This window comes from Hylobates moloch, unplaced genomic scaffold, assembly GCF_009828535.3.
Source record: "Hylobates moloch isolate HMO894 unplaced genomic scaffold, HMol_V3 SCAFFOLD_4, whole genome shotgun sequence".
In the NCBI taxonomy this organism is placed as follows: Eukaryota; Metazoa; Chordata; class Mammalia; order Primates; family Hylobatidae; genus Hylobates; species Hylobates moloch.
This window is the reverse complement of record NW_026652279.1, coordinates 9,822,031-9,838,323: the sequence shown is the minus strand read 5'-3', so window position 1 is coordinate 9,838,323 and position 16,293 is coordinate 9,822,031. Positions and strand designations below refer to the sequence as shown.

At 38.7% G+C, this 16,293-nt stretch overlaps 1 protein-coding gene across 2 annotated transcripts in view; it reads right to left on the bottom strand.

Moving 5' to 3' along the window:
• TAFA1 (TAFA chemokine like family member 1) overlaps positions 1-16,293 on the bottom strand; it is a 532,844-nt gene that overhangs the window by 497,837 nt on the left and 18,714 nt on the right. The gene's annotated exons all lie outside the window — the stretch shown is intronic.

The window sequence follows — 16,293 nt, the reverse complement described above, 5'->3', positions numbered from 1 at the left end:
TAAATGCAGGGATGCGCTTGGCCCACCCACAGGGCAGATCAGAAATGTGTGGAGTGATTACCTCTGGGAGCATCCCCAGCCAATGAGCTGGAGTTGGCGGGTTAATACCCTGGTTTATTCACCCCTCCAATGGGACTTCTCTGAGGCATGTCCTTCACAGTCCCCCAGAAAGTCCCAGCAAAACTGAGTCTCAGTTGTCTGCATCAGCAACTCACTTATGGACGCAACACATATTGGCTGCTTTCCCTTCCCTGTCTCATTTGCCCACTTGTATCTCTAGAGGTCATCAATGACCTCCAAGTAAACTACCTGACTCAAATCCTTGTTTCAAGGTCAGCATCTGGGGTAATGCAGCTGTTCATTGAAGCATGGTTTAAAATAGTAAGAAATATAAGAGATTGTCTATCACAGGAGGGCTATAAGATGAAATGCTACACAATCTTTCACTGGAGAGAAATTTGCAGAATAATAAGAATGACATCATATCAATTGTATAAAATACACACATGTACAATAGCATACATTTTCTTAGTGCCTATATATTATATAAAAGCCTAGAAATGACCTAAAAAGACTCAAACTGATTGTTATGACTCTCCTTGCACAGAAAGTTGATTGTTAAAGAGTACTTATCCCTTATCCATAAGGTTTCCACTTTTATATGGTTATTATATGCATGTATTATTCTATAATAATTAGTAAAACAATTAGAAATATGCATAATTGCTAATATTAATATGAGTAAAATCATCTATGAATACTCTGGAGAAAAACATTTTTTAAAGTCTAAGATTTCAACAATAGAAGATTAAGCAAATGAATTATGCTATATTCAGAGAATTAGAAACTATGCAATTAATACAAACAAAACAGTAGCCATCAATCAACTTGTGCTGATATGGGGACTAGCAGATGGCAGGGCTTGGATGTAAAACAGAGGACAAGAGAGACACAACCCCTGCCCACTTGGAGTTTATAGTGTACTAGAGAAGGAAGATACTGAAGCAGGATCATGTACAATGAAAGTTACATATGAGTTAAAATGCAGATAGATTAGTAGAAAAAATAGGCTACTGAACTGAACATACAATAGCATCCCTTTTTATGAAAATAAACGCTCACATAGAGTTATGCACTGTAAACAAGATGAGAGGTTACATAATTAAATGGTAACAGCAGTGATCTCTTTGTAGTGGAATGAATTCAAAAACATCTTGGCTAAACATCTCTAAGAAACTAGGGTTGTTGTTTATCTTCCTACTTTTAATGTCATTGCTTTTCTGATGAGTATTGACCCCTGCATAGTTTTTTTAAAGATTTTTTTAACAATAGCTTCTACTTTAAACTGCTCATAGTTCAGCAAATGTGACTACCCCAAACCCTAGATTCTATAGATTAATACTGCAGCCATGCAGGCATCATTTATACATCCACTTGACATTCACTGAGCTCCTGCTAGAGTTTGGGCTCTGTGCCATGTACTGTGGATTCAGCTGTGAGCAGAGAGGAACGTGGCTCTAGCCTCAAATAGCTTACTGTCCAGGAAAGAAGACAGGTTCTGCAAAGCACTGGACAAACTGTTACACTGACCTCAATACAGAATTCCTGATTGGTTACCCTGAATTACACCTTCCCACCAACATTGACTAAAGATTCCTGGGACACAAAATCTTGACTTTCTAAAGGTTTTGATAATCTGTCTCGATCTTTCCAACTTTCTTCTTGGTCATCACCTTCCCAAATTGACTCACTAAAAAATCATAAGGAAGATTTTTCAGACTCATTGTTCTGAAATATGACAATGAGAGTCATTAAAATTATGATAAAATATGATAAAGAATTCCACAAGGCAAGACAGCCCATTAAACTACACATACTGTAGACAAAATTCAGCATCGCCCTGTGATTTCCTAATGCTTCTATCTGTGCTCTGTTAATGGTACAATCAGCAGAGAATCATTCATAATATAATAATTCAAATACCATCAGGCTTTTATGCAATCTATGGAAGGGTGTCTTGTGGTTTTCTTTGTCTTTTCTTCATTTCTCTGTTTCAGAGAGAGAGAGTGCACACACAATTTTCTTTGGATTGCATTTCCACTTGCATAAAATGGCATGCCGTGAAACTATGTTTTCTTCCTGTTGTCCCGTCTGGCCGAAAGATGCTTTAAAAGGATTTGCTTAAATTAGGCCTTCAGAGCAGTAGAATGCATCTTGCCAGAGACCTTCTCTCTCCACATTGCCTCTGGAGTGATCTCTCTAAAATGCAAATCTTACTGTTTCTCCTCCCTGCAGAAACCACTGAAAAAGACCCCTTCCACATACCAGAGGAAAAGATTAAAATATTTATAGGCTGATTTTTTTTTCCACTAAAACTGAAAGTCATTTTACTGAACTGTATTTCTTCCAAAATGGATTGCCTACTTTATTGAGTGAAAGAATGTCATTGGAAAAAAATGGAGACTGTAGTTTAGACATAAAATATTAACACCTAGGCTTTTTTTAAAAGCAGCAACAAGAAGGTAGCTTTCTAATCTTTCCACCTGAAGCAAGACTGTGGGCTTGGGGAGGGTCATATAGGACCCATGGTTTGTGGATGCTTCATTACAGGCTTCTAAGATAGAAGTACAAATTCTTTGACATGATATACAAGGCCCTGTACATCTGGTCCTCGCCTCTTTGGCGTCATCTCCAGACAAAAGCCCCTTCATAGGTCACCCACCGGCAATTCTGCACTCCTCAAGTTTCTCTAGACACACTGTGCTCGTTCATGCCCATTGCCTTTCTACTTGTTCTTTCTTCTCTCTGGAGCGCCCTTCTACCCTTTTCTGCCTGGAAACAAGTGTACTCATTCTTCAAGACTTAGCACAGCTACCATTATTTCTACATTCATCGCTGACCTCTCCCAAGCTATGTCTCCTCATAGCTCTATGTCACTGCTGCAGTTATCATGACACAGCTAACAATCACATATTTGTCTGCTCAACTAGACTATGGGTTTCAGAGGGCGGGAATTAGTTCCTGGTGCGGGACTTAGTACTTAATAGGTGTTAGATAAGTGCTCAATAAGTGAATGATTGTACAAATGAAAAAACAAATGAATAGCAACCTGGCAAGAAGGTATTCAAAATCCCATTGATCTCAGAATGGCTAAGACTAGGTTTTCCTTACTTGAAGAAATGGCTTTATTATTAAATGTTCTGGGCTCCTGAGAACCATACTGGCAACGAAATGAGAGGAATTGCCCTTGAAGTCAGTATTTCTTTGGAGATCCACAGAGTAGCCTTCAAGCTGTAATACTTATTAGATAGTGGCCAAGATTTGAGGGCAAGGCAGATAGATAAATAGGAGAGAGTTAAAGGGACCCACCTTCACCAGTAATTGTGCAACTAGGCTAACCTCACATGGATTTACCAAGGCTTCTCTGAAGGTCACCTGTAGCCAAACTTGGCCTCCAGGAATTCTTGGGCTCAGAGAGAGTTTTCCTCAACTTGAAAGAGAGGTGACAGCCTCTACGACCTTAGGCAAAACATGCAATCAACTTATAAATGATGCCAGGGGATCTTTTTGTTGTATATTTTATTCACTATTTTAAAATTTACTTACGGTAAAATTCCTCTTTTTTTTTTTTTTTTTTTTTTTTTTTTGACAGCGTCTCACTCTGTCGCCCAGGCTGGAGTGCAGTGGCAGTCTCAGCTCACTGCAACCTCCACCTCCCGGGTTCAAGCAATTCTCCTGCCTCAGCCTCCTGAGTAGCTGGGATTACAGGTGAGCACCATCATGCATGGCTAATTTTTGTATTTTTAGTAGAGATGGGGTTTCACCATTTTGGTCAGACTGGTCTAGAACTCCTGACCTCATGATCCGCCCACTTTGGCCTCCCAAAGTGCTGGAATTACTGGCATGATCCACCAGGCCTGGCTGTAAAATTCCTTCTTTTTGGTGAACTGTTTCATGAGTTTCAACAAATTCACAGCCATATAACTACAGCCAGTATCCCAATATGTGGAACATTTCCATCACCTTCCCACCAGAATTTCCTTACACTGACTCTCTGTAGTCAATGCCTACCCTCAACCTTAGCCCTTGGACACCACTAATCAGTTTTCTATCCCATTTTTGCCTTTTCCAGAATGCACATAAGTGGAATCATGTGGCCTTATGTCTGGCTGCTTTCACTCAGCACTAATGCATTTGAGATTCAGCCCTGTTGCTGCATGTTTCTGTAGTTTGTTCAATTTTATTGCTATTACATTGTGTGGCTGCACCAATTTGTTTATCTATCCAACCCATTAAAGGACATTTGGAGTGTCTTCAGTTCCTAGTGATTGAATAGAGCTTCTGTCAATATTCACACATGGTTTTTGTGTGAACATAAGCTGCATTTCTTTTGGGCGAATACTCAGAAGTGGGATTGCTGCATTGTAAAGTAAATGTATGTTTAATTTGATAAGAAACTTCCAGTTTTCTGAAGTGCTTGTGTCATTTTTTGTTCCCATGCAATTGTTTCACATCCTTGTTAGCATTTGGTATTGTCAGGAATTTTTTGATTTTTGCCATTCTAATCGGAATTTTTTAGATGAGATACTTGGAAATAGAAGGTGAGATCTTAAACAGATAATAATTACGCATAATGTTATAAAATAAGTTAGTATTAATGATATACTAAAAATGGAGAGGTTTTTGAACCAAATATATTAAATATTTAATCAATGTAAGGAAAAGTATGAGGGAATATACACAGAATCTTGGGTTTGAGAAGACAGAGTGTATGACTATTAGCAAAATAGGTTTGTGCTGAGTGAGAGATGCCTCAACGCTGCATGTGAGAAATAACAGTCATTGAGCTGATAGGAACACAGGCTGGCCTGGGCCACAGATCTCCCGAAATGAAAGTCTAATTATAGATCATAAATCAGAGGGGTGTTTTGTTTCTTAAAAATATATCTGAGATGAGGCAAGATCTGGGAAATAAATTACAATTATCGACTTTTTTTAAAAGGCCAAAGTGGGGTCATGGTAAAGTAGGGGGAATATAAAAGTCCACTGGATGAGCAGCCCTATCTGTAAATATTGGGCAGGTGACCCAAAGCCATGATCTTCAGGTGGAAAGAAGGAGAATTTGTGAGCAAGCCCTAAGATGCCACCCAACTGCGCACAACTATATAAGGATAAATGTATAACCAATAATCAATAGATAATACATCTGGTTTGGAGTGTGAAATTTTGAAATTTCCCCTTTCTAAAATAGTATCACATTTGTCAGCACATGTGTCCAGCCCAAAATTCATCTCAGAATTCTTGTCCTCCCCAATCTATAGTGTTCCCAGTATCTTTCTCCTCCAAACTGCCAGGCAGACAAGGACAGAAGAGTCCCCACACTGTGGAACAGAAAGTGTTCCTCCTCACCAAGCAAGGACATGAAAGGGCAATAGCAATTCTTCACTGTCCACTCAAAGGAAGACAACTACTAAAGCAGAAATCAGCATTTTGTAAAGACACTGGTTTATGCTTCCTGCTGAAAGCTAGGTCACAACAGAGTCCATTTAAGCTAACATTGAAGAGTATGAAGTCTGAAATCAGACTGCTTGGGCTCAAATCCCTCTCCCTTACTTGCTAAGTGTGTGACACTACTGGGCAAGTTATGAAGAGCTGTGCTTCAGGTTCCTCTTAAGTAAAATGAAGTTAGTGATGATAATACATTATAGGTTTATGGTGAGGATCACATGAATTTACACAAACAAGGAGACTAGAGTAGTGTCTAGCACAGAATAAGTGTCTCATGTTAGCTGTTATGTTTACATTTGTCATTATCGTCGTAGTTAACAGCATCCTATAGCAAGTAAAAAAAGCATTCCAGGGGCTCTCAGTCTCCTTTCCTGCTAAAATCACATGGCTCATTTTTTCTTTCTCAAGCCCAAGGTACTATTTATTTAGCTTAAACTACAAATTAGGTCATGGACACTGGAGGTGGTTATGGGTAGCAGGTAGGTAATGTTGTACCTGCAGAAGACACCATTGTCTCTAGTTTGTAGGTCAAAGGTGAAGAGCAATTTCACAATGGAAGATCTTTGCTCCTGTCTATACAGCTTTGCTTCCTTACAGTGTGATTATGCTCTCATTTATTTCACAGTGATCCTGTAACCTGTCCATATTTCTTCCAAATGAACTGATCTGAAAAGTACACCAAACTCATAAGTGAAAGGTGATATGGGATATCCAATGATAGTGCCTATTTGTTCATCAAGTTTGATCAAAAGGAGGTTGTAAACTGTATTTCTAGCATTTATAAGCAGATAATGATGTCCTCTAATAAAGATTTTTTCATGGGGAAAACATATATTTCAGTTCCTCTTCCTACAGAAAAGAAGAAATACTGTCTGCTTTAAAAAATACTTCATATGCTAATTTTTTCATTCTATCCATTCCTTAATAATGAAATATCTAGCATGACTTAATCCAGCAAATCACAAACTGATATTTGTCATATCTCATTGGCTTACATGCATACAAAAGTACTATGCTCTCAGAGGAGGTATTGAAATTGGATGGAGAGTGTTCTTGTTTAAAAGATAAATGTCTAGCATAATGCAAAGAAAATATCAATGTCGGAAGCTAAATGCTTGCGTTGTGAACACCCTTAAAAAACCTACAAAATAAAATGAAAAAGTACAACCTTTATAATCCAATGCTCCTAAAGGATATAAAGATATATGACTTTTTGAGGTAGAATGTTCCAGATATGTCAGGTGTTGAAAGTCAAAGTATAATCCCCAACTGTGAGGACAGACAGAAGGTGAAGATCGAAACAGCTGAGCAAGTTGGCAGAAAAGGAAGTGAGTATGAAAGCTCAGGTACAGAGAAATATGAGTGCTCACTTTTATACAATCAAATAGCAACTAGGTCAATGGAAAACGTGGAAAATTACAAGAGATGTTATCTATTTCTGTGGAAAATTGAAGGCAATTTGACCACTTTTTCATTACTGTGTTTCACAACTGGGTATTACCTTCCTAAGTGACTGTTGAGTATATATATTTTCCTTCAACCATTTATATATAAATGTTCTTGCTGCTGACTTAATTTTGGGGGAAATGAAAGGATATCATACATAGGAAGGAAGAGAATGACGAATTGGGAGGTGACAAGAGAAGAAACAAGTTGAGCAGGAGTAGGAAGCAAGTACGGAAAAGAATTGAAAAGAACTGAAAAGCACAAGAGGAAATCATTAGTTTACACATTTTGACATTCCCCCAGATTCTTCGCTGTGTAGGTCCTAAGGAAGATCCTTTTGTTTTCCTGGGCAGGATGATACGAGGGTGAAGCTCAAGAGGAACTGATTTCTGTACAAGAAACGGCTTGAGTTTCCACTGAAGGAAACAGACATAGGAGTCTGGGAGGGAAAAAGCAGAGCCGGAGAGAAGGAGGAGTGGGAAGGGAAGTGGAGCCAGGCAGTGGGAAAGGAGTGGTTTGGAGTCTGGATGAACGTGGAAGATGACACAGACTGAGATATGGACAGGAGAATTTCAGCAAATTCTCACTCTGTGTTCTAGGATGTAATTCTTTTTGTACTACCTCTACAAGAGTCTGTCAACAAAGGCCTACTTTCTTCTAAAATTTTTGCCATCACAGTGGTGTTTCTTTTGGATATGTGAGTGAGTTGAAATGAGCTCTGGGTGAGGGCTGGATGCCCAGAATTTATATGGCATGAGAGTCAGAGGGAAAGAGGAGAGAAATCATGAAATCAAAACAAGGGTAGACTAAATATACCAACATTTGATAATTTTAGCACATTTCTTTCACATTTCTTCTCCATACTTTAGTACACTTGCTCATCTAGAGAAAATGTTTGTCTACATTTTAAGGCATTGTGTAAAAAAAACGAAAGTCTTTTGAGAGCTTCAACTAATGAATCTCATACAGACCAGATAAGCTGTTACTTTGTTCTCGAAGATCAGGCAGCCAAAAACCAAAATGGTCTGAAAAACACATGAAGGTACCTGCATGATATTTAAGATTCGAGGTGAAAAATGCAAAGAAATCTCAGAGAATATAAAAATATCCAGACTTGGATGTCAGTGCACTCAATAAGTAAATAGGTAAACACTGGAGCTTAGAGAAGGAAAAACTATAAGAAGATTCAAATCAGTATAATTTAGAGATTAACTACTAAAAAACGTGTCCCAATGATTGTGGCTTGGTTTATCACAATGGGATACGATTCAAGCAATATCTAGATTTGAACAGAAAATGAAGCCAGATTTAGCAATATCTAGATTTGAACAGAAAAAATAATAGAAGATACTAGTCATCCAATCTAACCTTCTGACAAATAGTATAGGTCTGGGTTATTTTGGGATGGATGTTCACACAATGAAGCCTAAAATTTTTTAAATAAAATTTTTAAAATTGCTTGATTCATGTATTAATCATCCTTTTTAATTACTGGCCACTCTGCTAGGCTTTGTGATTTATGGCAAACCTGCCACTCAGGAACATTTCAGCAAATGGAAATGACGATTTTCATCTTTCTCCTGGCCATCTCCTCCACAAACGAGGTCTTTCCCAGTCCTTCTAGATTGGAATGATTATTCTTTCCTCTTCCTCACACCTTTACTCAGCACATAATTCTTGCCTTATGTTATTTTTCATTTATAAGCACTGCCCACTATTTCCGAGTGCTTTGCGATAAAGTATCCTTTGATTCATCTTCTCCTTTGGCACAGCACAAAGTGCTAGCACAGCACCCCACAAAAATGTTTGTGGAATGAAATAAGAACCCAGATGGGATATAAGATTGGTCACCAGATGCCCCATAAGGAAAGGAATTCAACATCAACTTCTCGATATAAATAAATTCAGGCCCCAATCCGTACTGAATATTTATCTTTTTATAATAATGATTGTATTAAAACATTATTGACTCAAACCTTCAGGTCTCTTCTCTTCCATAAGGATTTTTTTTTCTAAAAATTGGCTGAGAATTGATTCTGAATAAGAACTTCTAAGTTAATATAGGAAACAATCCCAAAGCTTGAAATTGATGTATAATAGCCAAAGAGTAGCAACATATTTTAGAAGCTTGATCATCTCACAATCCATGATATTTCTTTTTTGTTGGTACAATTCTTTCTGGTAATGAATCTAAACTCTTGTAAAGTAGTATGTGAGCTGACTTGTGGTCTCTGTAAAACCACTCAAAAGGGACATCCTTTCTATTCCTAAGGGTACATTGCTATAAGGAGCAAACCAAAAGCATCTTATTTGGGAAAACTCTCAGGCAAAATATACTGTATGAGAGATAGACAGATGGCTTAAAACTCCTTCAAGTGGAGTATATACCCAAAGGATGATAAATCATTCTGCTATAGAGACACTTACACACATATGTTTATTGCAGCACTGTTCACAATAGCAAAGACTTGGAACCAACCCAAATGCCCATCAATGATAGACTGGGTAAAGAAAATGTGGCACATACAAACCATGGAATACTATGCAGCCATAAAAATGGATGAGTTCATGTCCTTTGCAGGGACGTGGATGAAACTGGAAACCACCATTCTCAGCAAACTAACACAGGAACAGAAAACCAAACACTGCAGGTTCTCACTCATAAGTTGGAGTTGAACAATGACAACACATAGACACAGGGAGGGGAACATCACACACTGGGGCCTGTTGGCTGGTGGGGGTTAGGGGAGGGATAGCATTAGGAGAAATACCTAATGTAGATGACGGGTTGATGGGTGCAGCAAACCACCATGGCACATATATACCTACATAACAAACCTGCACATTCTGCACAGGTATCTCAGAACTTAAAGTAGGGAAAAAAAAAAAACCAAAAAACTCCATCAAGTGCGTGCTGGTGAAAAAAAAAAATTTAAAGCATGAACTGGTTTCATTTTTATAATGTGTTTTACTGTTGTGACATTACTGTTTGCCATTATTAATAATGTCATCCATTTTATTTCCATTTATCTTTATTCTCATGATATTTTAAGTATATTCTCTAATTTCTTCATCTTACAAAACATCAAGTTAATATCCTCAAGAAAAGTTAATTAGAAGGGAATTCAGCTTACACTTGAAGGAAGGTTGAAGACCAGGTTCTACTGAGGTTCTGATCATAGGTTCTCTGCAGACTAAGCTGGCTTCTTACCCAAACATTTTCAGATGTATTTGCCCAGTGGTTTTCTTAACTATCGTCCCATACCAATTTCTGACAGCTGGGACTTAGGCAAGGTAAGGAAACTAACATGCTTTCAAACAGAAAACCCCATGAGGTTGAGACCATGTTGATTTTGTTTATTACCATATTTACAGGTCTTGGCTCCTGTGGGCATTCAAAATACTTTCGGAATAAATTACAAAACTTAATGCTACTTAAAGTCTAGGCATTACTACATAAGAGTACATCTGCTACTTTATGTATTATAGTTCATATGCTGTAATTGAAGTGGGCTCTATGTTTGCATCACAGCAGAATATAAGACAGTAGCCAATGGCCACTATACAAGGAGGTCCCAGGCTTCACTTGAAATGTGGCTAATGAGACTAAAGAAATGAATTTGTAATTTTTACTAATTTATTTATCTTAAATTTTAAAACCGATGTTTGATTTACTTACTGGAACACTTTTAAATATGGTCGAAACAACTCAAGTATGTGAATCAATGTTTATAACTGTACATTTTATAAAATCTAACTGCAGATCAAGTATTTTCAAGAAACATTGAGGATCTGAATTGAGATGTGCTGTCAGTGTTAAACACACACCAGATTTCAATGACCTGTTACAGGAAAAAAAAAGTAAACTATCTCATTAATAATTCTTTACACTGATGACATGTAGACAGAATTGCAGTGGGCTGATAGCCTCCAGAAAGATATGTCCATGTCCTAATCCCTAGAACTTATACATATGTATATATGTGTATACTTTTTCTTTTCTTTTTGAGACAGAGTCTCGCTCTGTCACCCAGGCTGGAGTGCAGTGGCACGATGTTAGCTCATTGCAATCTCTGCCTTTCAGGCTCAAGCGATTCTCCTGCCTCAGCCTTCTGGGTGGCTGGGATTACAGGCATGTGCCACCATGCCTGGCTAATTTTTGTATTTTTTGTAGAGATGGGGTTTCACCACATTGGCCAGGCTGGTCTTGAACTCCTGGCTTCGAGTGGTTCACCCGCCTCAGCCTCCCCAAGTCCATCATATTTCTATTGAACTATACTGCTGGAGAATAAACTATCCCAGAGTGTCTATCTTTCCAAATATTTTTCTTGGGATTTCCATCTCTTAGGTTACGTATGTAAGAAGCCTAAAACCCTCTTCAGTTCACAAAGTGATGAAATATTACCGTGCTATCATCATTCCTGGAACATGGAATCCTCAATTCATGTTTGAGAATTAATTTATTAACTGTTAACTTGTATGTTTCTTTATTCATTCAAAAACATTAAGCTGAGAACCCTAGTTAATATATTAGATGAGAGAATTGGCATCTTCAAAGTTTCCAAGAAGATGGAAGGAAGAATGAAATCTAACATGATGGAAAATAACAGAGACAAATTTAAAGTCCACACTTAGGATCAAATAGCAAGCTGTGAAAACAGAGACAAGGAGATGTGACTTCATGGTGGCATGTGTGAAAGAGACCTGGGGGTTTTCACTGATGGCAGACTCAATCCGAGTTGGCACTCTGATACAGCTGCCTATTGTGACCTTGAGCTGTTCAAATAAATATCAGGGTTCCACAAATGACAGCCATGTCTTAGGCCACAGCCGAGACATTTCCTATGACAAACAATTAGCCTGGAAAAGGGACAGTCCAGGAATAACATAGGAAATGCCTTTACAACTAAATGGCTCTTCACTGAGAGATGGCTGGCTCTGGAACCTGCCACAAAAATAGAAACAATCCACAACTTCCCTAGCCCCAGTGTCCTCAGGATTCTGCTAAATATTGGGAGAAAAGTCTAATTTCAACTCTCCAGTATTGAAATAGTCTACCTCAAAAGGTAGTAAATCTCTCATGTCTTAGAGAAGACTCTCAGAAAAGGGCCCACCATGAAGTCTGAGAATATCGCTTACTTTTCTTAAGAATGAACTCTGATATAATTTGAATGTGTGTCCCCATGTAAATCTCATATTCAATTGCAAGTCCCAATGTTGCAGGTGGGGCCTGGTGGGAGGTGATTGCATCACGCAGGTGGTTTCTCGTGGTTTAATACTATCCCTGCTTGGTACCATCGTCATGATAGTCAGTTTTAGATTGTTTAAAAGTGTGTGTCAACTCCCCCCTCTCTCTCTTCCTCCTACTCCAGCCATGTGAAGTGCCTGCTTCCCCTTTGCCTTCTGCCATGATTGGAAGCTTCCTGGGGCGTCCCCAGAAGCAGAAACCACTGTGCTTCCTATATAGCCTGCCAAACCCTGAACCAATTCAACCTCTTTCCTATATAAATTATCCTATATAAATTATCCAGGCTCATTTCTTTATAGCAATGCAAGAATGAATTAATACAACCTCCCGAGGTATTTGTGCGCTCTTTTTCAGAAACAAGGTACATAGAAGTGAACATACAGGACAGTAGTTAGGAGCACAGACTGCAGAATGAGACTGCCTGGGTTTGAATCCTAGCTCTGTCCTTTACTAGCTGTGAGACATTGGGAAATTTACTCTAAGTTTATATCTCCTCATCTGAAAAACTGGGATAATAAAAGATCCTACCTCCTCGGGTTACTGTCAGGGTTAAGTAATATATACAGATGGATATATGTGGGTGTGGGTGTGCAGTGCTTAGGGCAGGGCACGGTACATAATAAAGTCTCCATAAGTTTTGGGTATTATTATTACATCAGAAGAAAAGGACATTTGAATCTGAAAAGTCTATCTTTAAAATTCTTCTGTGTTTGAAAATCATAGTAACTTGCCATTTGGATTTCTGTTAGGCGATTGGGAGAAAATGGATCCTCTCGGTGGGGATGGGATTTCTCCCTTGGCCATAATATCAGCCTTAGCAACAAAAGATCTCTCATTCCCCCGCTGCTGGACCAGTCACCTCATCTTCACAAGGATTTGCCTGTGGGCCAACCCCTGCTCTCACTCCCATGACCAAAGAGTCATGCAGTTCAGGGGACCAGGGCCACTGAAGTAAGGGAAGAATTTCATTTTTAGCAAAGAGCTGAAGGCTGTGGAGGAATTATGTAAATACTTACATCAGATTTGATAGGAAATAAAAGGAATGATCTTTATCTCATGTGTTCCCGGAATTTTTCTTTTATTTATTCATTCATTTAGTCAGCAAATATTTATTAAGAGCCTTCTTTTTGCCCTCTGACATATCAGGGATCAAAACTGATGACAATCCCTGCCCTTGTGGAACTTACATTCTTGTGGAGGGAGACAACAAGTTTGATAAGTAAGTGAGTTATAGTAAGGTAAAAGGCAGCAAATGCTACTGCAAAAATAGAACAGGAGAATGGAGATGTACAGTTCTGAGATGAAAATCAATAAAGTGGTTAGTGAAGACCTCACAGAGGAGGTGATACCTGAGCAGACACTTGGAGCAGGGAGAACATGTATCACATAGACATCTGGGGAAGAGCATTCCAAGCAGAGCAAGAGTCAATGAATACAGACGTGTGCCTATCTTTGAAGGGCCAGCAAGGAGCCCAGTGTGGATAAAGGAGAGTGAGCAAAGAAGAGTGAAGTAGGAGAAGATGCTGTGGAGATAATGGGGGTAAAAGTTGAGGGCATAGTATTAGGTCCCTTTGTAAGGACTTTGACTCTTACCCTGAAATAATGAAACCACTGTGTGTGGGTTTGGAACAGACGACTGACAAGACCTGATTAACTTTTTAACCTGACCACCTACCTGCTGTGTGAAAAATATAGATTGTAGAATATAGACTGTGGCAAAGGTGAAAGCAAGAGACCACCCTAGGCTTCCCCTATAATCCACCTAGGGGAAGTTGTGGCTGGGCCCAGGGTGACAGCAATAGAGGTGGTGGGAAGTGGTTGGAGTCTGAATATATCATGAAGTTAGAGAAAGATAGCTTTTCCAATAAATTTAATGTAAAATCTGAGAAGAATGGAATGCAAAATCTGAAGACAGTGGCTGGCAATTCCTAGGTTTTTGATATGAGTGAGGAATGGAAAAGATGGCATTGCTATTCACTAAGACAAAGAAAGGTATGGATGGAAGAGGTGTGGGGATGAGGGAAGATCTGTTTTATAATTAAAAACATTTTGCCCAGGCCAGAGAAAGGAGTCATCCCCAATTTCAGTATGCCCCAAAACAATATGGCAGAAAATCCAACCAGTGAATCAACAACCACTGGCAGAGGAGGTTTTGAGGCAAATGAAGTGTCCAATGAAAGCACAGTCTTCATGGTTGCTATGGCAACTTCCAACTCTTTATTTCCAAAATATGATTTTTAAATACCTTAACAATGTAAAATAGTGTGTGTGTGTGTGTGTGTGTGTGCATTAAGGAGATGGTCTAGAGGGTCCTTCAAAATCTTGACAGAATATTTGCCTCAGCCTTATTCTACCCCTAAGGGATGGGAGGTCAGAGATTAAAGTCAAGTTTCACAAAACTAAACCTGATATGTAAATGCCATCTTCCTGAACCATCAACAAGAAAGCAGCACTTGGTAATGACATTTGTGACACAGAAGTATTGGTAAACCAGGCTAGCCTTCCCACTTTTTCTTCTTATTTTGGCCTCACAATATACTCGGCCCATCAAGGCAAATATTTTAGCTAATAAGAAAAACTGTTTATTAAATAACAGCTCTTAGGAAGCCTAACTTTCCCTAACACAATTTTTCTTCAGCTGGGGTCACTCTACACTACAAGAATGTTTAATTAAAGGAAGGGGGAGAGGAATAATATTGCCATACTCCTAGGGTTTGAAAATAAGTCATTTAGCACCTAAAATTGCAATGTCCCCTGCTATCACTGTTTTCCTAGCTTCATTAATTTTTTTCTTCCAAAGTCAGCATCTGCCCTTACAAAGTTTTGCTTCCTATCATCATCAAGGCATTTATAGGCATTCATCCATGACAAACAGATGCACTCGATCCATAACTGATTTATTACTAGAAACAGATACTGTTCTGGAAGTAAAAATACTTAGGATAATATAAAAATATCACCTACTTACTGAATACGCCCTATGAAAGTTTCATCTGAAGCAAACAGCAGCATTCCAGACAGTGTAGTATTGAATGCTTTCACCTTTTATTCCAAGTTGGCAATTTTTCTTAAAACTGGGAATCAGTTCACAGATTGCATTCACAAATGAGCAGGTGGAGAGAGGGCAGGAGAGAGTAAGCAAGCAAGACCCATAGGTATTTGCTGTGGTGAAGAGATTCAATGGAGAAAGGGAAAGAAAATTCCATAGCCTCAAAGGTTTGCTTCATTTTTACTTAAATGAGGAGTTGGGCCATATGACAATTCGTTCAAAAATCAGCTATATGTAAATAAAACAAAACAAGCTTGATGTCATGTTATTTTTTGAATTCACACACTGGATTATTACCTTCTCAAATCTACACTTTTGCCGTCTTTATAGACTGAGTAAACTAATACAACATTTGGGTATTTCAGTATCCAACAAATACTGAAATAAGCTAAGATATCTAAGCTTGGATACCTAAGAATGAAAGAGTACTGTCACAAAGAAAATATAATTTTCTAACCACTAAGGTATTTTGTGGCCATATCATGAATGCTGTTCAACAAATAGCTCTTGCTGTCTGCCTTCCGGGAACATGGTAGAACTGTACTTCATGGCCCCTTGCTACTGGGTTAAGCCGTACGACCAGGTCTGGCCAGTGAGTTGTGATGCAAGTTACTTCCAAGTCAAGGCATTTATTTGATGTTGAACCTACAAAACTCTCCCTTTTCTGCCATGGTGAACAACACTGTTTCAAAAAGATGCTGCTCTGAATTCTGGATTGAAGACAATGTAGAGCACAGCCCCCAGCCAACCTTGGCAGACAGTAGCATGAGCAAGAAAGAAGTATGCATAGAGATATGGGGCTGATTGGTTACCATAGCATCACCTAGCATATCCTGACATACATTCACTTCCATCTTAACACTGTCCATCACAACCAAAACTACTGACACTGGCAGAGAAAATTTCTGTATTGTAGTCTATAACAGCATAGGATCTGGAATCAGGTTACCCTAGTTCAAATACTGGCTTTACCACTTACTAGCTGTGCACTTTGAGCAAGTTATTTAACCTCTCTGAGCCTGATTTCCTTCACTGGTACAAA